Source organism: Phocoena sinus, chromosome 12, assembly GCF_008692025.1.
Source record: "Phocoena sinus isolate mPhoSin1 chromosome 12, mPhoSin1.pri, whole genome shotgun sequence".
NCBI lineage: Eukaryota > Metazoa > Chordata > Mammalia > Artiodactyla > Phocoenidae > Phocoena > Phocoena sinus.
In genome coordinates, this window is record NC_045774.1 from 28,034,147 (window position 1) to 28,060,168 (window position 26,022).

At 35.5% G+C, this 26,022-nt stretch overlaps 1 protein-coding gene across 6 annotated transcripts in view; it reads left to right on the forward strand.

Annotated features, from left to right (window-relative positions):
- Positions 1 to 26,022, forward strand: part of AHI1 (Abelson helper integration site 1) — a 215,963-nt gene that overhangs the window by 97,257 nt on the left and 92,684 nt on the right. The gene's annotated exons all lie outside the window — the stretch shown is intronic.

Consider the following 26,022-nt stretch of genomic DNA (forward strand, 5'->3'; position numbering starts at 1 on the left):
CATGTGCAAGTTATTTTAATATTGCTACATTTTAATATCACTGAGTTACGTATTACAGTGGGAAAATACTTGGCGCAGGAACTCTTATGTTCAGTCTGGCTGTGCCTTTTATTATCCTTATTACCTGCAAATGTTAGAATCTTCATTTTAAAACTAGAAATGATGTTTGCATTATATATTGTTGAAGTTCAAATCACGAAGCACATATGAAAGCACTCTATAAGCATAAGATACTATATGAGTGTAACATACTTATCTCGTAAACAGGATGAGTGTGTACATTAGCTTTGAAAATACTTTGAGTTCTAATTTTAAATCACTCTAATAATTAACAATTATCCCAAACCTTAGAAATTTTAAATTTCTAGTGTTTCAGATACCGCTAGAAGTTAGAGGAATAGCTTTGTTCTTGTGTACAGTGGGGGGCCCACCGTGGCTGCTCCTGTAGACACATTCCCTGCACCCTAACTCGATACTTGGTTTGCCTTCAGACCGCGTCATTTTAATGACTAGGAGGGAGGGAACCTGTCTCCACCACTTGATCCCTATCTTTCTGCTGAGGTCTAAAATTCTTCCAGGAACAAATCTTTCCTTCCACATTTCAGGATTAAGGGGATAGAACATAAATGTCTGATTGAGTTAGCAGATTGATTAAAGTTCATTCAAGTAGTGTCTTAAGTTTATCAACCAACAAGGTGTAGATAATAGATATAAAATTCTTTTTCTGTAAACGGAAAGAGCAGAGAGGATAGATAGGAAGGCCTTTGAAATGGAAGAGCGATTGCCACCATGACAGATAAAGACTAAAGATAAAGAATAAAAGGAAAGCCCGATATGATAAAGGCAAGCCTTGCAAACTTCACAATTATATGTAAGATTGGCTCTATTTACCTTCAGCTTTCCGTGGCCATATAGGCCTTGAGTGGGCCTTTTAAATCATGCATGTCCCTTGCATGCAAGGGCATTACCATTAAGCCATGTAATACATGGTAAGAATGCTTTGCTTGATTTTTAGTTATTAATATGCCTGACCTCATTTTAAGGCATATCCTTCCTATAAAATTTATTGAGATATTTCTGTATAGAAGAGTTATAAAAGCAGACTATGTAGTCCTTTGCAAAATGGCCAAATCCATCTTATTCATTAAGAAGCCAATCTTTGTGGAAAAAAATCCTGCCCTAGGAAACAGGTGAACTAGTTTCTACACCTGACTTCACTTCTGAATGACTATAGAATCTTTAGTAATTTCTTCAGGCCTCAGTTTTCTCATCCCTGTAGGTAAATGAGGGCTCTGGATTTGGTGAGTTTCTGTCTTAAAAATTCTGTGAGTCTATTCAATATTCAAACCAGTTTTAAAAGGGGATAAATAGTTAAGTGTTCTTGACTGTATAAATAATCTATTAGAATCTGAAATGAAGGACTATGGAAACAATGTAGATAGGATGTTTAAAAATAAAAATCTTACTGAAAAGCTATCAGCTTTTGGCTTTGTACGGTGTAAAGAAAGACTATTTACACAGAACTAGTCAATATGGGCCCACTGGCCTTCATGCAAGAGGCTTAAGAGGAAGGGTTGATTTGATATATATTATATATAAGTGAGTTTATATGCTGGAAGACAAGACCCAGAAGTGCATTTACGGTCTGCTGTGACTTCTATTGACCTTATTCAAGGTGAGTTCTGGGTAATGGAGACTGCTAGAAAAGTAAGACTTTTTTCCTTGGTTTATATTCTTCAGAGTTTCTAGAATACTATCTTTATTCATTCTAAAATCATTTTAAGTGGCTACTTTGTTTAAGTCCCTTTCTTAAGGATATGGACTAAATATGGCAGTCTCTGCCCTCAAGGAACTTTGGTTGGGAAGACAAATGAGCACGCAACAAATTATGTCAGAGTGTGATAAATTCTAAAATCACAGTATAAACAAAGTGTCACTGAAATATAGAGGGATAAAGCAGCTGAGCGATTTCTCGTACTTTACATGTCCACGCAGAACTCTTGCCCCCAAACTGTTCCTCCACTTCCCCTGCCCCACACCAGGTCTTCCCACCCAGCACTCCGGCACATGTACCCAGTCATTTAGGTTGACCCAGAAGCCATTCGGGATCCCTCTTCTCCCTCCACTTCCCTGCTTTTACTCCTGTCCCTTAGCTTATTCTCCCCACAGCAGACAATGTGATTCTCTGAAATATAAATTAGATCCTGTTACTTCCCTGCTTAAAACTCTTAAAAGGGTTTCTGTGGCGGTCAGAATGAGTTCCAGAGTCCTTATAATACCTTCCAAGGTCTCGCCTCTGTCTTTGTCATCGGCCTCATCAGCAGATGGGGATGCAGGAGGGCACGCTGAGCCGAGAGGCAGGCAACTAAACAAACAACTGGAAGCGAGCTTGACTTGGCCAGGCAGTGGTTTGAATCTTAGGTTAGCTGGAGGAAATGGTGAGATGGAAGTGTTTAGGAAGAACTGAGTTGCAAAGTAGATTGGGGTCAAACTGTGCCCTACTGAGGAATTCACATTTTATTCTCTAGATAAAATAGAGCTATCCAAAGGTATGAGGATGAAAGGGAAATGATAAAATATGTTTCTAAAAAATACAGCTCAGGCTTCCCTGGTGGTGCAGTGGTTGAGAGTCCGCCTGCCGATGCAAGGGACGCGGGTTCGTGCCCCGGTCTGGGAAGATCACACGTGCCACAGAGCGGCTGGGCCCGTGAGCCATGGCCGCTGATCCTGCGCCTCCGGGGCCTGTGCTCCACAATGAGAGAGGCCGCAACAGTGAGAGGCCCCCGTACCGCAAAAAAATAAATAAATAAATAAATAAAATAAAATAAAATAAAAAATACAGCTCGTGTCTTAGTGAGGGATGGGTTAGAGAGGAAAAGAGCTGGATACAACTCTTATGAGATACTTATTTTAGGAACTGTTCATTAGGCTTTTGCTCTAGGTTCTTAATGAACAAAATAATAAATCAGCTAATTTTATTAAAATTAAAACCATAAATCTTTTCTGAGTAATTTGTATAAGAAAGAAAGTTATAAAATTATATTTGTCAATTATACCTTTATAAAGCTGGAAAAAAAGGACATTTTAATTTTAACATTTTAGATTAAATTGTAGGTTATAGTTCATAAATGTCTCACCATATGGTGAACATGTTGTACTGCATCTCAAAACTGTTTCCAAACTTCCTTAGTATAATGAAGAAAATCTATAAAACAACAACAGTAACTTCTATTTGTATCAAAATTTATTTATATACATCTTCATTTGATCCTCAACAAAACCCTCTGAGAAGTAGGGTAAACATTAAAATCATAGAGTGTAAACTCTTGAGAGCTGCTAGGACCTTAAGTCTTTGACTGTCAATCCCTTTACCGTGAAACTGAGAAGCAGAAGGGCTGACGTGTCAGAGTTCACATAGCTAGTGGCATTGGTATCTAGAGCAAGATCTCATCGCGCCTAGCTCAGTACTTACCCTCACCATCCCACGCTGCCTCTGCCTTTGGCTGGAGGAGGGCACTAGTTCAGAAGTGAAGTGAACCCTCAGTGAGGCTATGCCTAGAGCCACTCCTTCATTCCTGGCCCCTTGTCCTCCCACTCTGCCCAGAGGTCCCTCTGGCCACGGGCATGTACTTTTCTTACTAGCATTGGAGGTGTGTGATATATTGCAAAGTAATAACCTGGACAGTACTATTTGGAATAGGTGTAGTTGTTAAAACTGAGGTGTCACGAAGGTATTTTCTAAGAATTAATGAAGTTATCTTTTTATCTGACCTTTAAATATAATTCTGTGTTCACCAGTTATTAGATTACTTAAAGCCTAGTTCCAGTGAAATTGTGGTATTTAGTTGCCAGTCAAATCAAGGGATTCTCTGCAGAGAAATTTTGTTCTGAGATAGTTGGTCTGAATCCCAGATCCCATTCAACTATCTTGAGAGTCCTTATTATATCAATAGTAGTAAATTTTAACATGTGGATTATTCAGTAATAAAATCAATCACAGTTATGAGGGTGGAAGTTCGAGGAAGTGCTTATCATCTTTGTATGACTATATTTGAAGGACAGCATCATTCATTTTTGTGTACTTAGTATATCTTTGCATTGCACTAAATTTAATTCATATTAATAGGTAAGTAGAGGCGTGCAAAATAAAATGATTCATTTTTATTAATATGACTATTAATGTAATCCTTATATCCTCTTTTTAAATATTTTTATTTATTTGTTTTTGGCTGCATTGGGTCTTTGTTGGTGCGCACGGGTTTTCTCTAGTTACGGCGAGCAGGGGCTACTCTTCATTGCGGTGTGCGGGCTTCTCATTGAGGTGGCTTCTGTTGTGGCGGAGCTCGGGCTCTAAGCGCGCAGGCTCAGTAGTTGTGGCACGTGGGCTCAGTAGTTGTGACGCGCGGGCTCTAGAGTGCAGGCTCAGTAGTTGTGGCACACAGACTTAGTTGCTCCGCGGCATGTGGGATCTTCCTGGACAAAACCGTGTCCCCTGCATTGGCAGGCGGATTCTTAACCACTGAGCCACCAGGGAAGTCCTATATCCTCTTTTTAAATTGTAGACTTGGAGTTTGATAGGGTGGTAGATTGTGACTTGGTTTTTAAAAGTGATCAATAGCTTCCGTCTTCTCCATATTTTGTTTGCACTCTCCATTAGATCATGTAAACATATACTAATGTTTTTTCCATATCCTAAACAGTCAAGATATTTGACTTAAACAAAATCATAAAATAATTCAGATGACTTCAGTATTGGTTGAGAGGTCTGTCAAGTTAACTTTTGTACTTCTACATGTTGGATAATATTTGAAAAACTGTATCTTTCCGTTTCTTCTGTGTGTCTTTGCCAAGTATACACTTATTCCCTTGACCAGTTCTTAAAATTAGGAGCTATTTTTCCAGTCAAATTTTAGTTTTATTGTTTTCACAATGTTAGTATTTCTTAAGGTTTCAACTTTTTATGGAGAAGTGTAAAACTTTTTAAATAATGTAACTGAAATCTATTATTTATGTGTCATAATTTCACCAGAGATTCTGTGATATCCTTATATAAACCCATTGTAGAAGGTAGATTACATGTAAGCTGGAAAAATGATGGTTCTTATATTTCAAAGGGAGAAAAAGAAAACATTTAGGCAAAAATTAGGTTAGAATGACTCAAACACAGGTGATGGTAAAAGGGGGTTTCCGTTTTAAGGAAGGCAAAATGAGTTCAAAGACTTCCTCATACTATCAGAATTGGCAGAGTTTTCTGTTAGTATTACTTAATGAACTTTAAACTATTAATTGAAAACGAATGTTTCATTGAATTCTGATTTCAAACCTCCAGAATTAGGAGACTTCAGTTCAGGTGTGGGATGAAAGGAATTAATTCACTACCAAAGATAATCTACAGAATTAACTGATTGTCTGTAGACACATGTCCTTAAATGTGCTTAATGATGCTAACCAGCCACTCTTCTGAATTCAGCACTTGTGTGTTTTGGTGAAAAAAGTACTAAACCTGGGGTCAGAAGGCCAGAAGTGTTGGGGCTGAGCTCTAATTCTGCCACTTTCCAGCTGTTATCTTGGGTAGTTTTTCTCTGCCAGTACAGTGTCTCTACTTTCTACTTCAGATGAATTTTCTACTTCATAGAATTGTGAGAATGAGATACTTTGAAATCCATAAATACTGTGAGAATAAACAACATGAAATTTTGGGGAGATTCTTTTTATATTATTATTTTTTTAACTTTGAAATCATGCAGTTTGCATTGTGGCCAAAGGAATGGAGGAAATCTTATTTTAAGACATGATTTAATAAATGTTAGAAGTGATGATGACAGAAAAAAGAACATGTCAGAGAGGCAAACATGGATTCTCAAAAGAGAATTTTGAGAAGCATGCCAAAAAAGACATTAAGATGAGGTAATTAGAAGACAGGTTTTCAAACAAATATCTCAAATATAAATAATCCACCAGAACCCACTTAACTTTTGAAACTTTGGCTTTCCACGTAAGTACTAACCAACACAAAACCCCTGGAGGTGGGAATGTTTTAATATTTGGATTTTTCTGGACACTGAGAAAAAGACCTTGATCACATGGCTTTTTTTCTTTAACACATCACTAATTTATATTCCCTTTCACAAAGAAGAGAGTTTATTTGTTAGATTTTTTTTTTTTTTTTTTTTTTTTTTTGCGGTACGCGGGCCTCTCACTGTTGTGGCCTCTCCTATTGCGGAGCAATGGCTCCGGACGCGCAGGCTCAGCGACCATGGCCCACGGGCGCAGCCGCTCCGCGGCATGTGGGATCTTCCTGGACCGGGGCACGAACCTGTGTCCCCTGCATCGGCAGGCAGACTCTCAACCACTGCGCCACCAGGGAAGCCCTTGTTAGATATTTTTTGTTATCAGTCTCTAAAATTGTTGTTTGATTGGTACATTAAAGATATAAGGTGCTATTTTAGTAACCAATATCAGGATTTTACTAAGTAATTCTCCAGTGATCTGAGTTAATCTACTTGTTGAAGGTTGAAACTTATCCTTACTTGTAATAAAAGTGCCTATATTTCCTGAATAATAAATGTCACTTGAATTACTGAAGTGTTTCTAACCATGTCGATAACTTAAAGTATATTCTACATATTTATCGTTTCCTAATTTAAGCATCATTTTTATCAACTCTAGTAAATGTTAATACACTTAATGAATGGTCTTCATGCACAAGGGTATGCACTTGGTCCCCATTGAGATAAGAAATTTCTTATCATGGTCCTCATTGAGATAGGAAATTTCTCCTAACACCCTCTGAGGGGAGAATATAAATGCAAGCATTTCTCCTCATATGAATCTGATGATTTGAATAAACTTAAATTTGTGCACTATTTCCTAGCCATTTATTTTGTAAGAAGCTATTTTATAGAATATTTATATGGTGTATATGGTTCTAACCTTACAATTTTATACCTTTTCCCTCTATCTGTTAACAGTAAAAAACTTACTTTAAGTTTTTCTTCTTTTTCAGTCACATTTCTCTGTGTGTGTGTGTGTTTGTGTGTGTTTTGTTTAAGAACCTACTAAATTTAGTTGTCAAATTATACTGTGACATTTGCCCAGTGTATTAATTTTTAAAGTAAAATAATTAACAGTGAAAAATAACAAGAAAGCAACTGAAAACCATAAACTATGAGAAATTAAAATGTCTTACTGATTTAATGAATATGAAAAATACATAATTTCTTTCTAACATAGCCAGAGTACATGCCAGATCACTGAATTTATATTTTACAGGTATTCTGATGTTTACCTTTTCCAAAGCTTTCCAACTGATGTAATAACAACTTCTTAATTTGTCTTTTTTATATTTTAAAGATTTATAGAAGTTATTTGCATATGGCATCTTTTTTAAAAGATCAAATATGAAATTTCTGAGAGTTTAGGCAAAGTTAAACAAAAGTTAAACTTTTGTTTAAACAAAAGTTAAACTACAATAGTGTAGTATATGTGGCTCTGAAATATGAAATCTAATCTCAGAAAAGATTTTCAGCCTCAAACTTGTGTAGCAAGGTATATAAGCTAACCACTTTTTGTCATGTATGTGACAGAAATGTAATCATTGCCATGAGTGAGGTTGAGTTTCCTGAAAGGAGTTTCTGTATTTTACTCTTGATGTTAACATTACTGTTTTTCAGGTGGAAACTATGGACTCCTTCTCCTTTCCTTTTTCTAACTAGTCAGTCTCAGAGCCCTCTCATTCCTTTCTTCTAAGTCTTTCTTAGTTCACCAATCGTCCATTTGATCTTTATGGTTTCTTTCTTGTCCTGTTTGTTCCTTTTTCCTAGTATCAAAGTTCTGTGGATGTCATTATATCTTCCTAGATCTCTAAGTTCTCTTCTCTGAATTGATATTTCCTCTATGTTCAGTTTTTTCATCTGTTAATGTATCCTGTGTTTTTCTTTTATGCCAATGATTTTTCCTTTATATCTGACGATCCTTGGTATCTGGTTTTCTTTAAATGAATCACTGGATACAAATACGGTGTCCCTCCCTCTTCTGTTGTGTAAATAACTCTATAATCTAACTCTTTTGTCTCCTGAGCAGAAAGTCTATTGAGAACTTTGTATATATGGCTAAAACATATTAACTGGCAGGCTTATATTTAGGGTAGTAAACAGGTAAGATACATGAGCCCACCTGTCAGGCTGTCAGAAAGAGAATAAGCAGGACAGCAGTATCCACTCTAGAAGTCTTCACTCTGTCCAGATGGTTTGTTCAATATTATTTTTAGAGACAATGCCATTGACTTTTTTTTTTTTTTTGCTTGTGGTTAATGCTCAGCAGCATCCATTTTATGTGGGATCTGCAGCCTATTTGGCCCAAGTGTTTTACATATGAACCTTCCATTATTTCTCCTGGATTATGTTTTGTTTTGCTCCCTACCAAATATGCTGATTCTGTGTTCACAGCTCCTCTGAGTTTCATTGTCAGATTCTGTATCTACAGCAGCCCACCGTAATGTTTTCGGACAGATGTTTCTAATCACTTTTCATCTTCCGTAAATTTGTTGAAATTTCTAATCTGTTCTTTCAGGCTCACCAGTGACCTATACACATTGCTGATTCCAATGATCAGTTCTTTGTCCTTATCTTGCTTGACCTATCAGCAGCATTTGACACATTCGATGGCTTCTTAATACATTGGTTTCTGGGCCACCACGTTCTTGGTTTTTTCTCTTATCTCATTAGCTACTGCTCTTCATTCTCCTTTGCTGATTCTTCCTCTTTTCTTCCATGTCTTTTTAGACTATTCCACTGCAATCTGATCCTCTTTTATTCCCTGTACTTCACTTCCTTGATGAACTCATGACTTTAAGTAAAGCCCACACACCAGTGATTTTCAAATGTCTATCTTCAGCCCAGACCTCTTTCCTGAATTCTAGACCAGCTCAGTCCAATATGGGAACCTTCAGCCTCATGTGGCAGTTGAATACTTGAAATGTGTCTTGTGTGACTGAGGAACTAAATTTTTAATTTTTCTTCATTTTAATTTAAATTTAAATAGCCACATGTGGTCAGTAGCTATCATATTGGACAGTACAGATCTACAAAACCTACTTTGATGTAAATCTTCATTATCTGACACCAGACAAATCAGGTGTTACAATATAAAGAATGGATTACCCATTTTTTAAATTAAATACAAATAATGCTTTTAATATTAAAACTTTCCTGAAAGTATTATCCTGAAGATTTCATGATATTTCATCATCACGATTGTGCGTTGATTAACTTTAATAGAGACTCCAGAAGTTTCTTATTTTTCATATTTAAATTAGTACCACATATTCTGGAAGCACGTAGCCAAGAGGTCAGAGACACCTGAATTTAGATTCAGATTCTGTTTCTTATGCTGTGACCTGGAGCAAGTGATTTCATCTTAGTGACTTGTCATTTGAAAATAGAGGATAGGAAACTGTTTATTGCAAGTGAAAGTTTTTAAATACCAACCTATGTTTGACTTACAATGCGGTAAGAGTTATAGATAGTATCTTTATGACTATATCCAGAACTATTTTAATCATTGAACCTTTTGATTTTAAATTTACTTAACTTCCTACTAAATTTTAGAAAGAGAAATCACTATGCTCTTAGAATGAAATTTAGTGTATGTCTTACGTTAAAAATCCATATTCTTTCAGTATGTATTTTTTCAAAATACAACTTCTAGGCATACTGATTAAAACACTTCCAAGACAAAAGTAGTTTTCATTATATAATCCTGAAGTAGGAGACTTTGAAGGTTTCAGCCTCCTTATCAGAACATAATTTATATCATGGTGAAAATAGTGAATGTTTTATAATTTACTGCTGTGCCTCCAGGGAAAATTGCTAGTATCAGTAACCAATCCACTCAAAGTGAGGATTAGAGGAAGAATTACAACAACTTTATATTGACTGCAACAGGCAAGGTGAGAGGACAGGTTATAAAATGGCAAAATTATTTTTGACCAGGCATAACTTTATTGTTTGTTTTTTATAGTTTGAGAAAGACTATGTTTAACATTGTTTAATATCAACCATAAGACACATTTTACTATTTTATAATTTCAAACTGAAATGACAGTTTTTCCATTTTTAAGGCAGTTAGGCATACAAAAAGATGTTGTGGAATGTATTCCCAAATATGTACTTCTATGGTTTTCTGTAACTTTTTCTGATAATAAACTTAATGCCTGGTCTTAAAGAAAAAGTATTCCATAATTTTGAAGCCTTTCTTCAATTGCTAGAGCTTATGAATATTTTTAGTTTTTCAGTATTATAGTGAATACATTGTATATCAAAATGTTGACCACATCTATGATAATGAAAAATATTTTAATTCATGTTTAAAGTAGAATAAATTTTATTCCATATGAATCACATATACTCATTCCTTCCCTTTATATATCTACACATTAGCATTTTCACAGATTTCCCATCACAATCCATTTCAGTCTTTATGTTCTATTATTCTTTGAAAAGTTATGAGTTTAAAAATTCAGTAATTATTTTTTATTTACTAATCTTGCTTAGGGTAGGCACTGCTTAGAACCAAGGAAGCAGCTCCTTATGTTTCCCCTCCCCTGGTCATGGGGGAAAAAATGAAATACTATTTATATCATAAAAATAATTTTTATTTCCTTTGTAAATTTCTATGTCCCAAATTAACTTTTTTGTGAATTAAGTCTATGATAAGAAATACTTTAGTTTTTAGACATTTTGGTTTGTGTCTACTGAAGGCCCTGGAAATTCAGAGTACGAGGGCTATCTAAATTAAGTTTTCATTTACTCTTACTCAGTTAGATTATACTTTTCTAAGACTGTACTCAGAATAGCCCTAAGGTTTTGTGTAGAGTAGCTAACTGCATACTTTTTGCATTTTGTGGTTTAGTCAGTTTGGTCTAGATAGTGAAGAGACTATGATATCATAGAATTTACTGGCAATGTTTTCTGGAAATGAATATCCATCACTTATTGAAATGCCAACTAACAGTGGAAATTAGGTTGAGGAACCAGACCTTCTGGTAATGATAGAGATGTCTAGATAATGCTGATTTGTATTTTCCAGAATTTTAAACATGTATTTTCAGGAAACTTTTTCCTTAGTGAAAAGTGAATGAAAATGTAAAGAATAACTCCGTGTTTTTCTGCAAGTCTTGAGAGCATAGTTGATGACAAATATGGAAACTAAGAAATGACTAAGTGGAATGACTGGTCATTTTTAAAAAAATAATTTAAGTGGTTTTTTCAGTGTAAATGTTTGATAAGTAAAAAGTAGAACATTATTTTAATGTTCTAATTTCAGTCAGTTTACTTTTTTCCTCAACTTTCTCCTCTGTAAAAACATTCAACTATAATTTCATAAGGAGTAAAATTGAGAATGATTTTTGACTAGTGTCCATCGTTTTCTTTTTTATCAAACCAGAAACACTGTATTTTAGTAGAAGCACCCTACAAAAAAGCTGTTAGTTTAAAAAATAAAAACCTTTTTATACTTGATCAAAAATTAATTCATACAGGTTATCAACCAGTGTTTATGGCGAGCTTACTATGCAGTAGGGACTGTGCTAAGCCCTGGGGAAACGGAAGCTGAAAGACTGCCCTCAAAGTCCTCCCAGTCTAGTTGGGGAATCCAGCAGGCAAAGAAGTAGGTATAATATGTTGGGGATGAGTTCAGCAGGAGATAAACACTAAGAGAGCACAGAGAAAGGAATCTGTTCGATTAAATGTATTAATTCTGTGTTGTCTTTACAATATAGAACAATATTGTCCATTTAAGACTCCTCTAAATGGCAGTTTAGAATGTGGAATCTGGATTTTGTTGCTGGCCTTTTAGGAGACTAATATGTCTCAAGTCATGTGAGAGCCTTAATTACTATGTTACATCTTTCAAATGTGCCTCCCAGTGGTATTCTGGGAATAAGTGAGTTAATACATAAAAAGCACTCCAGTTTCTTTTATATTAATGTGTGTGAGTGACACTGTGTGTGTGTGGTGTGTGTTGTGTATTGTGTATACCTGCGCTTCTTTTGAAAGGAATCCAGTCTTTCACATCTCACAGCTATTAAATTTTTCTGAGCAAAATAGGCAGTGAGCAGGTTTTTTATTTTGGCCAATTCAGAATCAACAAAGTTTGAGGTTTTTTGGGGAGAGGGTAGTCTCATTTTCCTCTCTTTCTTCTTTTTTCTTTTCTTTTTGTAGTAATATTATGAGGCTTGATACTTAATGTCTCCTCAGTCTTTTCAATCTGTATATTTTCAAGCGAAGATTTATAAACAGTTGAAAGCAAAACACTTTAAAAACTAATGTTAAAGGCAGTGTAAAGGCACAGTATAGCAGTTAGGCAAATTAATGTACTTAATATTCAGTGAACTTTAACAGGGAAAAAGTTGATATAGCATAATCATATTTTTAAAATGACTTCTCATTGCTTTGAGTTGTGGAAGACGTCTTCTAAATTATCATGCTTATGTTCAGAATTTAAATTTATTGTCTCTGTCTAGAATTTAAATTGGATCTTTTATGGATGGACCCGGGAAAATGAATTCTCACTTTCTTATATTCTCAATACTGTACCACTACAGATGAAAATAGTTTTCCCTTATTCAATCCTTTCTCATGTTAACTTTCTTCTATTTTTGTTTTTAATTCTAAAGGATGTTTAATTCCTGCATATACAGATTCTGGGAATGCAAGATTCATTCATACATTCAGTAAGTACCCAGTGAGTACTTACTTTGTCCCAGGCACTGTTAAAAGTGTTATGTGAATGTATCAGTGAACAGAACAGATAATAATCCATGTCCTTGTGTAAGCTTACTTCTAGTAGAGAGAGACAGATAATAAGCAAATAAATACAGAATAAATAACAAAACAAGGAAAGGGGATAGGGTGAACTGGGGAATGGGGTTAGGTTGCTGTTTTTAATGGGTGGTAAAGGAAAGCTTCACAAAGAAGGTGACACTTGAGCAAAATTTTGAAGAAGAAAGAAAGCCATGTTAGGAAGAATAGCATACCCAACCAAGATCCCAAGTCAGAAATTTGCTTAGTGTTTTGCTTAGTGTGCATTTTGCGCAGCGAAGAGGCTAATATGTCTGGTGTGGAGGAATGAGGGGGAGAGTAGAAGTCAGAGGGGTAGCGAGAGGCCAGGTCATACAGAACCTTATATAAATGAGTGCAAAGCACCGCCCTATCCCCAACACTGGCGTTATTCACTAGAGATGTATTTTTAAAACAGGGAGGTGGGATTGTACAGTTTAATACTTGCTATAAATAAAAATATGAACAAAGTGTACAGGAGAGCAGATACGACGGAATGACGAATAATTCCATGTAGAGAAAGCAATATTTAAAGTAATTGTTGCAAGATGAGAAGACTGTCAATTATAAAAAGTATTAAGGCATCCCAGCTAGGAAGGCCAGTTAAAATATAATTTTAATCATTGAGATGGGAGAACTGGACTGAAGTAAGAAACTAGAGATGTTAAGTTATTAAGGTATTAGAAATTTGGAATGTGAACGGTAAGAGATAGAGAAGTAGAATTTGAGGATAACTAAAGATTCTAATTTCGGTGAAGGAGTGGATGGCAATCCATTAACAAAAATAGGGGGATATAGGACTATTGGGAAAATGATAATGAATTGTATACAGTGTTTTGGATATATTGAGTTTGAGATGTCTGGCAGACATCTAGAGCAAGACATCAAATAACTTACACATCTATTTGAACCTTATTTATTAAATGCCCTACTATGAGTCAAGCCCTGTGCTAGGAACTAGACTACATACTTTGACATACAGGCTTGGAGCATAAGTATAGATTAAGGAGTCAGTGGCATATGTGTAGTCTTTGAATCCACAGGAGTAAGGGAGATAAGCTTGAAGAGGCTATTGAAGAGACAGAACCATTAGGATGACTATGAGGTTGATATCTTGGATATTTGCTACCTAAAAAAGCAGTAAAGGAAACAATTGAAAATACAGGCAAATACAGAAAGCTTCTGTTGGTGCTAAATGTCTTTTTTTGTTGTTAATTCATCACTGCAGTAACAAATCTGAATAAAAAAGAAATACCTGAATTATATGAGTATACCCTTCATCTTTTTTGTAGCTGTACTTGTGATTTGCAAAGTTCTATGACATTGTTCAAATAATATCAGTGTTAAAGACTTAGGCTAAATTATATTTTAAGGATTGAACACACAGAATTGAAGTAATTTTGTCCTTGTCTATATAATAAATATGTGTCACAATTTTGTTAGAAACATACCTGTCTTCAGATTGAATATCTAGAGCATGTCACAAAAGGTGTGATTTGAACAGACTTCAGTCTCTTGTTAGAGTGAGAGGAAATTGATCAAACACTAAAAATTGTATGCAGTTCTTGGTAGTTTTTAAATAGAAATAAGTACTCTAGGATTTTGACCAGTTATTGGTTAGCACAATTAAATTATTTGGATATCAGTTTATGAGCCAGTTAAAGAAATGCTAACTTTATATATTCATTGGATCAGTGAGTTTAATTTTTTGACTAATATTTGGAAATAAATAGCACAGATCATTAGAGACTAACATAGCCAGGAAATCTTTCCAGAAGGTATGAGATGTAACTGAAGCATAGAAAGACTGAATTGTATTCACTGTTGGTGGTGGGGCTGAAATCAGGAGTCACATTGTCTCATTGATGTATTGTCCACCATGTAGCTACTCACTTCTCCCTGCTTGCTTTATACTTTTTCATAAGCACTAATTTACTAGTCTCAAAATTTAGGGACCCCTTACCCCACTTCCTAGTGTCTTACATACTCATTCATGTTTACATACTCCTGGTCACTACCTGATTCCATGACTAACACAGAAAAGCCTACTAATTTGTGGTTTGAATATTCACTGCTATACCTCTGTGGTCTGTATAGACCCCCAGACATTGTAGACTTAAGGCCCTTAGCCTTTGATGTTTCTGAGTTTGGAGAAGTTTTTTCATATAATATATGAAAAGTACAGTTTTCAAAGAATATTCTCTTTCTGAAATCTTTGAAATATGTAGAGGACTTTCCATAGCATCCAGAAGCGTCCAATATGAAATAAATATTAACATTTTACCAGGTTAAATAAGGATGCACCACTTTAAGATTCACATTTATTAAAAATTCACTTTTAGATGAATATTTAGAAAAATATGTAGAATATGGGGTGACTGTACCTGTGGAGAATCTGTAGCCTATTCTGCTGCAAGATGTTTTTATAATTCTCATTTTCTCTACTCATGTATTCAGTCATTCAACAAGCATTTATTGAAGATGAACTATTTGACACAAGAAACTAAAGTTTTAATAACCATAGTGAGGAAAGTGCTGTGATAGAGGATTGCACAGGAATACTAAGGGAAGGAGAGATGGGGAAGAGTATCTAAATCAGAAGTGGGATGAGGAGAAGAAAATCACATAGTGTTTCCTAAAGAACAGAATGTTTGACCTGAACTATAAGTGATGTCCAAACAGCTTTGCGTGCCATTTTGAGTTAAGCAGTTTGAGTTAAATACTTGAGGAGGATGATGTGTATCCTGAAGCTTAAGCTGTAGAAGGACAAGATAACAATTTTCCCTTCGGAAGAGTCTCTCTGGCAGTGGGGATGTCATTGGAAGATTCATGGAGCAAATCAGAGAGTTGTATTAGGAAGCTATTTCAATAGTCCAAATGATGAGAGAGCATCCAAGCTTAGTAGTGAGACAGAGAGGAGGGGGCAGGTTTTATATAAATATGTATATATGTGTGTGTGTATACATATATCTATACACACACATATGTGTGTGCATATTTTATAATTTTTTTTATTAAATGTATGATAAAGTCATTATTTTCACCTCAGGTTGTATGAGAGAAGCCCTTGAGTTCTAACAAGAACTCATTGTTAGAATAGCTAACCTTTGTCATATAAATATTTAATTATAATGCTTACTATCTCTTTTTTCCTTTAAACTTTAGTTTTACATGTATTTAAAGGCTGTTGAAAGCATATGAAAAATATAGAATTTTTTAAAATTGAAGTATAGTTGATTTACAGTATTGTGCTTCAGGTGTACAACATAGTCATTCAATATTTTTATAGATTATACTCCTTTTAAAGTTATTATAAAATATTGGCTATATTCCCTGTGCTGTACACCATATGTTTGTAGTTTATTTATTTTACACATAGTTTGTACCTCTTAATCCTCTACCTGTATCTTGCCCCTACCCTCTTCCCTCTCTCCACTGGTAGCCACTTGTTTGTTCTTTATATCTGTGAGTCTATTTCTTTTTTGTTATATTCACTAGTTCGTTTTACTTTTTAGATTCCACATATAAGTGATATCATACAGTATTTGACTTTCTCTGTCTGACTTATTTACTAAGCATAATATCCTCCAGGTCCATCCATGTTGTTGCAAATGGCAAAATTTGATTCTTTTTTATGGCTAAGTAATATTCCATTATATATATACACACACACACACACACACACACACACACACACACACACACACACACACACACAGTACACCTTCTTTATCCATTCATCTGTTGATGGACATTGGGTTGCTTCCATACCTTAGCTATTGTAAATAATATTGCAATGAACACGGAGGTGCATGTATCTTTTTGAATTATTGTTTTTGTTTTCTTCAGATATATACCCAGGAGTGGACTTGCTGGATCATGTGGTAGTTCTAATTTTAGTTTTCTGAGAAACCTCCTTACTGTTTTCCATAGTGGCTGCACCAATTTACATTCCTACCAACTATGTCCTAGATTTCCCTTTTTTCCTCATCCTTGCCAACATTTGTTGTTTGTGGTCTTTTTGGTGATAGCCATTCTGAATGGCGTGAGGTGATATCTCATTGCAGTTTTGATTTGCATTTCTCTGATGATTAGTGAGATTGAGCATCTTTTCATGTGCCTGTTGGCCATCTGTATGTCTCCTTTGGAAAAAATGTCTATCCAGGTTTCCTGCTCACTTTTTTAATCAGGTTATTTGTTTTTTTGATATTGAGTTTTATATGCTGTTTACATATTTGGTATATTAACTTTTTATTGGTCATATCATTTGCAAATATTTTCTCCCATTCAGTTGGTAATCTTCTCATTTTGTCAGTGGTTTCCTTGGCTGTGCAAAACCTTTAAGTTTAGGTTCCATTTGTTTATTTTTGCTTTTGCTTCATTTGCCTTAGGAGACAGATCCAAAAAACAATTTGCTCAATTGATGTCAAAGAGTGTTCTACCTACGTTTTCTTCTAGGAGTTTTATGGCTTCCCTTCTTTAATTTAGGTTTTTAATCCATTTTGAGCTTTTTTTTCCTATATGGTGTGAAGAAATGTTCTAATTTCATTTTATTACATGTAGCTGTCCAGTTACTCCAGTACCACTTATTGAAGAGTCTTTCTTTTCTCCATTGTTTATTCTTGTCTCCTTTGTTGTAGATTAATTGATCATAAGTGTGTGGGTTTTTTTCTGGGCTCTCTGTTCCATTGATCTATGTGTCTGTTTTTGTGCCAGTAGCATACTGTTTTGATTATTGTAGCTTTGTAGTATAATCTGAAGTCAGGGAGTACGATGCCTCTAGCTTTGTAAAGATTGCTTTGACTCTTCAGGGTCTTTTGTGGTTCCATATAAATTTTAGGATTATCTGTTTTAGTTCTGTGAGAAATGTCATGGCTATTTTGATAGGGATTGCTTTAAATCTGTAGATTGCTTTGGGTAGTATAGACATTTTAGCAATATTAATTCTTCCAGTCCATCCATAGTATCTTTCCATTTCTTCGTATCATCTTCAGTTTCCTTCATCGGTGTTTTATAGTTTTTAGAGTCTTTTACTTCCTTGGTTAAGTTTATTCCTAGGTATTTTATTCTATATGAGGCAATTTTAAATGAGATTATTTTCTTGCTTTCTCTTTGTGATAGTTCACTATTAGTGTATAGAAAATCAACAGATTTCTGTATGTTAATCTTGTATCCTGTAACTTTGCTGAATTCATTTATTAGTTCTAATAGTTTTTGTTTTGGGTGGAGACTTTAGGGTTTTCTGTATATAGTATCATGTCATCTGCAAATAGTGACAGTTTTACTTCTTCCCTTCCAATTTGGATGCCTTTTATTACTTTTCTTTTCTTTCTTTCATTTTCTTTTGTCTGATTGTTGTGGGTAAGACTTCCAATACAATAATAAATAGAAGTAATGAGAATGGGCATCCTTGTCTTGTTTCTGATTTTAGAGGGAAAGCTTTTAGCTCTTCACCATTGAGTATGATATTAGCTGTAGGTTTGTCATAAATGGGCTTTATTATGTTGCTATATGTTCCCTCTGTACTAATTTTGATGAGAATTTTTATCATGAATGGTTGTTGAATTTTGTCAAATGCTTTATCTGTATCTATTGAGGTGATCTTGTGATTTTTACCTTTGTTAATGTGGTATATTGCATTGATTGATTTGTGGATATTGAACCATACTTGCATGCCTGAAATAAATCCCATTTGATCATGGTGTATGATCTTTTTTATTTATTGTTGAATTTGGTTTGGTAATATGTTGTTGAGGATTTTTGCATCTATATTCATTAGAGATATTGCCCTGAATTTTCTTTTTTAGTATCTTTGTCTTATTTTGGTATCAGAGTAATGATGACCTTATAGAATTAATTTGGGAGTGTTCCTCTCTCTTCAGTTTTTTGAAATAGTTTGAGAAGGATAATGCATATATTCTTTGTATGTTTGGTTGAATTCCCCTGTGAAGTCATCTGGTCCTGGACTTGTTTGCTGATTCAATTCACTACTGATTCAGTTTCACTACTAGTTTGTTTAGATTATCTCTTTCTCCCTGATTCAGTTTTGGAAGATTGTATGTTTCTAGGAATTTATCCATTTCTTCTAGGTTGTCCAATTCATTGGCATATAACTGTTAGTAGTATTCTCTTATGATTTTTTTGTGTCTCCGTGATATTGGTTGTAATTTCTCCTCTTCCATTTCTTATTTTGTTTATTTAGGTCCTCTCTTTTTATTCTTGATGTGCCTGGCTAAAGGCTTACCAATTTTATCTTTGCAAAAAGCCAGCTCTTGTTTTCACTGATCTTTTCCATTGTTTTTTGGTCTCTATTTCATTTATTTGCTCTCTGATCTTTATTATTTCCTTCCTTGTGCTGAATTTGGACTTTGATTTTGTTCTTTTCCTAATTCCTTTAGATAGTAGGTTCTGTTGTTTATTTGAAATTTTTCTTGGTTCTTGAGGTAGGCCTGTATTATGGTAAACTTCTCTCTCAGAACTGCTTTTGCTACATCCCATGGATTTTGGAAAGTTGTGTTTTTATTTTCATTTATATCAAAATATTTTCTGATTTCCTCTTTGATTGCTTTGTTAACCCATTGGTTTTTTAGTAATAAGTTGTTTGGTCTCCATGTTTTTATGTTTTTTCCGTTTTTCTTTCTAACTTCTAGTTCCATGCCGTTGTGGTCGGAAAAAAATACTTGATATAATTTCTGTCCTCTTAAATTTATTGAGACTTGTTTTATGGTCTAGCATGTGATCTCTTCTGGAGAATGTTCCATTTGCACCTGAAAAGAATGTGTATTCATCTTTTTCGGTGGAATACCCTGCAAGATATCTACTAAGTCCAGCTGGTCTAAGTGTAGTTTAAGATCACTGTTCCCTTATTGATTTTCTGTGTGCATGACCTGTCCATTGATGTCATTAGGGTGTTGAAGCCCCTACTATTATTGTATTATTGTCAGTTTCTCCCTTTAAGTCTGTTAGTATTTGCTTTATATATTTAGATACTCCTATATTAGGTGCATATATATTAATGAATGTTATATTCTCTTCTTGTATGGATCCCTTTATCATTATATAATGCCCTTCTTTGTCTTTGTTTTAGACACTATTTTAATGTCTATTTTGCCTGATATGAATATTGCCACCCCAGTTTTCTTTTTGTTTCATTTGCATGATATATATTTTTTTCCATCCTCTCACTTTCAGTCTGTGTGTTTCTTTAGCTGTGAATTGAGTCTCTTATAAGCAACATATAGATGCACCTTTTTAAATCCAGTCAGCCACCCTATGTGTTTTGATTGGAGCAATTAGTCCACTGATATTTAAATTGATTATTAGTAAGTATGTACTTATTGCCTTTTTGTTGTTTCCTGGTTGTTTTTGTAGTTCTCTCTTCTTTTCTTCTTTTAGTTTCTTCTCTTGTTTGATGATTTTCTTTAGTGTTATTCTTGTGTTCCTTTCTCTCTGATTTTTGTGTATGTGTTGTAGGTTTTTGATTTGTGGTTACCACGGGGTTCGTATATGTTGACCTATAACTATATCTACTTGTTTTAAAGTTCTAACACGTTCTACAAGATCTTCCTTTTTTACTCCCCTCCCCCACGTTCTGTGTTTTTGATATCATATTTACATTTTCATGTCTATCTCTTAACTGTTTAATGTAGTTATAGTTGATTTTACAGTTTTTGTCTTTTAATCTTTATACTAGCTTAAGTGGTTGATCCATAGCATTTCCTATATATTTGCCTTTACTAGTGGGATTTTTCCTTTCCTATAAATTCTTACTTTTCTTGTTGTAGCCTTTTCTTTTCCACTTAGAGAAGACCTTTCAACACTTCTTGTAGGATCAGTTTAGTACTGATGAACTCTTTTAGTTTTTGCTTGTCTGAGAAGTTATTTCTCTCTCCTTCAATTCTGAGTGATAACCTTACTAGGTAGCGTATCCTAGGCTGTAGGTCTTTCCCTTTCAGCGCTTTAAATATATCATACCACTCCCTTCCACCCTGCAAAGTTTCTGCAGAAAAGTCATATGAAAGCTTGATACCTTGTATATGACTATTTTTCTCTTGCTGCCTTTAAAATTCTCTCTTTATCTTTAACTCTTGCCATTTTAATTATGATATGTCTTGGTGTTGGCCTCTTTGGGTTCGTCTTGTTTGGGACTCTGTGCTTCCTGTACTTGGAAATCTGTTTCTTCAGCTTTGGGAAGTTTTCAGCCATAATTTCATCAAATATATTTTTAAACCCTTTCTCTTTTCTCCTTCTGGGACCCCTACCATGTGCATGTTAATATGCTTGATATTGTCCTGGAGGTCCCTTAACTGTCCTCATTTTTTAAAATGTGTTTTTCTTTTTGCTGTTCTGATTGGATGATTTCCATTGTTCTATCTTTTGGATCATTTATGCATTCTTCTGTATTACATAGTCTGCTGTTAATTCTTTCTAGTATGTTTTTCATTTCAATTATTTTAGTCTTTAGCTCTGACTGGTTCTTTTTTATGATTTCTAGTTCTTTGCTAAAATTCTCACCTGTTCATCTATTCTTTTCCCAAGTTCAGTTAGTATTCTTATTACTAATACCTTGAACTCTTTATCTGGTAAATTATCTGTTTCATTGGTTGTTCTTTCAGGTTTTTTTTCTTGTTCTTTCATTTGAAACAAAAACTTCGGTCTTCTTATTTTGTTTACCTTTCTGTGTCTCTATGAAATTAGGTGAAACAGTTAACTATTGTGGTCTTGAAGAGGTGTTCTTGTGTGGGAGCATCCTATGTAGTCTGAATGTGCCCAGTGGCTTTGATGTTAGAGCTGGATCTGAAATGAGCAAGGGTCATGCCTTCCCCGAGGGTGTGCTGGCAGCTATCACCTTGGTGGGAGGTGTGGCTAGAGATGGAGGGGCTAGCGATGGAGCGGCTAGAGCTAGAGCCAGGTGTGAGCCTGGGCTTTTCCTGTGCTCATTAGGCATCACCACCATATCAGGGGTGGGGGTGGGTCCCAAGGAGGTGGAGCAGAAGCCCTGAGGGTCAGATCCGAGCTTATTCCATTCCCTTTAAGTATGTGTTCTCCCCACTCCTGGCAATGGCACCTTCTCCCCAGAGGAGAACAGTGCTGGAGCAAGAGGAGCCAGAGCAGACACCCAGTCTTGGGCACATGCTGGGATGGTCATGGCACACCAGTCAAGAGTTGCAGACCACTCCTGATCTGCTGCCTCCATGAGTGTCAGCCATGGCTGCCCTCACCCTGTTGACATGCAGTGCCAGGTCCAAGCCGGCTCCAACCCCTACAAGAGCCCACTCTCCTCAGCATCAGCACCTCTGCCCTAGAAGGAGCTGCACCAGAGCAAGAGGGGCTGGAGCAGGCACCTGGTGCAGGCTGGGTCATGCACTGAGCCAGTTGTGGGAAACTGGCCAGAGCCCCGTGCAGTTTCAGTCTCCTTCCTCTGCCTTTTTCAGGGAGCAAGCAAGCACGTGCACACTGCATGAGTGAATTCTCGATTTCTTACAGTCCTCCTTTAGGTCCCACTAAGGGTACCCATCTTCCTGGTTTTGAACCTTAGGGCTGGGGTGCCCAAGATGTGGTTCAAACCCCTCACTCTTCAGGGAGGATCTTTGAGCCCCTGATATCCCCCTCCTCTTCAGTGTCCCCTCCTTGGAGCACAGGTCCCAACCTGATCACTTCCCCTCCCTTCCTACTCGACTCTGATCTTTCTTTACAAGCTTGGTTGTAGGAGAGTCTTTCTGCCAGTCTCCCGTTTGTTTTCAGTGAGAATTGCTCCACGTGTAGATGGTTTTTTTTATGTGTTCATTGGCAGAGGTGAGCTCAGCATCTTTCTACTCTGCCATCTTGATCTCCTTCTGGATCAGATATTTTAAACATTAAAATCAAAATAAACATTCTGAATATATATCAATTATGTTCAGCGTTCAGTAGGCCAGGTATAATTTGAAGTATTTTTTATATTAATTAACTAATTTAACCCTCCCGTCAGCCAGTGAGATGCATATTGCTTCCCCTGTACTGAATAAGGAAATGAAGGCACAGAGTTGATAAATAACTTGCCCAAGTCACATATCTAATAGTTGCCAGAGCCAGTCTTTGAATACATTACAGAGTGGCTCCAGAGTCAGGATATATTATACAAATAAATTGTTTTGTGGAATGGATTTTTTCCCTGATTATAAAGGAACAAAGTCTAATAGTAGAGATTATAAACAACTCATATCTCTGAACAGGGTGGTAATTTTATTATTATATATAATAATATTAATATTATATATAATATAATTGATATAATTTAAAATTATTATTTTTAATAAACATAGTAGATTTATTGAGTGGTGCTATCAACATGTCAAATATAAATACATTCATGCATTAATTGTGGAGTTTTCTCTCATTTTTAGGAAGGTGTTCTAATCAATCCAGAGTGAGTGTTTTGATTTTCTGTTGGCTCTTGGTTTTAAATAATGCTGAGAAATTTTTTCAGTGAGAATTTTAAACCTGTTTACTCTGCTTATATGGAAGATTTTTCAAAAATCTAGAATCTTTTTTGTTTGTTTTTCATGACATTAACTTTTTTAAAGAGTCTGCCTGAGCCAGTTGTCCTGTAGAATAGCCACTGTTTTGATTTTGTCTATTTTATCATGATTAGATCCAAGCCAGACTTTTTTTGGCCATAATACAGTAAGTGATGTGTGCTTTTTTGCATCACATCAGGTGGTATATAATGTCAGGTTGCCCCACTATTGGTGTTGCTGTATTTAGTCCTGGATCTTTTTCTGAGCATTTTAATACATTCTGTTGATCTACATGTCTACTCATGTGTCATCCCCACATTGTTTTAATTACAGAGACTTTTTACAATATATATTGATACTTAGTATTTATTTTCAGTCATCGCTCTTTTTTTCCCCAGGATTTTTCTAGCTATTCTTGCATAGTCTTCTATATGAATTTTAGAATCAACTTGTCTAGTGCTGGGGCAAAAACTGTTTTATTGAAATCACATTAAATTCATATATGATCTCAGAGAAAATTGGCCTTTCTGTGATGTTACATTGTCTTAGAACAAGGGATGTCTTTCCATTTGTTCAAGACTACTTTTATGTCTTTCAGAAGTATTTTTACATTTTCCTCATACTGTTTTATGTATTTTGTGTATTTATTCAAGTATTTTCTCTTTTATGATAATCTTATAAATGAGGTATGCTTTTTAATTATATCTTCTAACTGGTTGTTTGAAAATGTAAAGGGTATTGATTTTTATATGTTAAATTTTATATTATGCTGACTTTCTGATTTTTTAGTTCTCTTATTGGTTGTGTTAGTTTTAGCATTGATTCTTTTGGACTTTCTGGGTATAAATTATATTATCTGAGTAACAGATTTACTTCTTTTCCAATTCTTGAGAAGGGCTTGCAGTTTTTGTACAGACATCTTTATATTGAATTTGGCAGGAAAGATCTTTGCCTTCTAAAATACTGTATTTTACTGGAATATAATAAATTGTATTTCATTTCTCTTAGCCATAGATAATCAAAGCATAATTCTCCCTGTGCCCCATATAGAGATCAATGGCAATTTCCAAAACTCAACTAGGATGCATGGTTATAGTGTTGCCTAAAACAAATAACTCTTTAGAAAGTTTCATAGAAGGGAGGAGAGAGGTTCTCCTGTCCTTAGCACAGTGCCCTGTACTTGGTGGGTTGCCCATAATCATTTGATGATGATACATAAGGTTGCTGGATATATGTTCTGGCTTCAGAATTTGGCACTTTGTTTGGCCTGCTTTGTTTTTGCAATAAATCTGATCATCTTTTTTCTTTCTTTCCTTTGATCACGGTCCTGACTTGAAGGTTGGTAGAGTTTAAGGAAACTAAAAAATATATGATTCTGTTGTTCCAATCAGTCAGGTACAAGTGGGGTATAATGTCATGTTCTGATTTTCCACAAAGTAAAATACCCAAAGCATCTCCCAAGAAGCATAAAATTTCTTCATTATCTTCTCCAGAGTGTATTAATGTCTGGAAAATTAGGAAAATTTTAAAATAATACATTTCAATTTTTTAGTAGGTTTAGAAACATTACCAAAGGAAGTAGTTAATTAATGTTTTTAAAAAGAGTCCTAGAACATTAATTCAAACATTCTGATGACTAATACACACAGTTAACACTGCATTGTAGAATATGAAGCCGGTGGCTATGGCATAGATTAATTCATTCAGTTAATATTTGAGTTAACTCTTGAGGGCCTTCTGTGTTTCGAGCATTTGGACCAGGCACTATGGATACAAAAGTGAATTAAATCAGATCCTGACCACAGGGGCTAGACAAGCACACAAATGGGTCTGGAGGTTTGTGACTTAGATGCATGGGTTTCAGTAATGGTACTGCTGCTCCTTGGTTGTGTGACCCATCTTCTGACTTACTTTCTGAAAGCTGCTATTTCCTCCTTTTAAAATGGTGTTATCTTTGTTGTTTATTAATTAGCTATCTTAAAATTCTTAATAGTTGTCAAGTTTTGTTTGTTTTATTTTAATTTAAGAGAGTCTCTAATTTTTCCACTGTTATCAGTGGCACTACCAGTCGTATAAGGTTATTTGCTGATCTTCAAGTTACTGAAACTCCTTACCAGAGTTTATTTTCTTTGCATGCTCATGGTTGTGGTCCCAACTATTCTGCTGGAGGCCTGAACTATAGCAAAAAAAATGAAAGCAAACCTGTGCAACTGTTACCCCTGTGCTGAGGCACAGGATTAAGCTTCTCCTCTCAAGTCTCATCAGTTGCAGGTTACAGCCATCTCCCAGTAACTGGTCCTAGAAGCAAACTCCTCCAGGTGGATGGGCGTATAGGCCTCTGTTTAAGGACCATTGTGGTCCATAGGATCTGCCAGGCCCTTGGTGTACTACAAACATTGAACTGACAGATAATAGCCAGTTACCCAGAGGATTTATAGCTTCTGCTGGCTGAGAGCCCTCAGTGAACTCTGGAAAATCCATTTTCTGCCCACACCTTGAGAAGAGGCCTGTTTTCCATGCACAGCTCCTTGCTCAGCACCAAGGAAGACACAGCCCTCCCATTCCCACACCTTGCCTGACACACTGGCTCTGAGATCCCAGGAGGAAAAAAAACTTCATCTTCTGAGATACTGTCCAGCATTTGCCATCCCTCTGGCCTTAGTCTTTGTAGGCCTCTGGAAAGG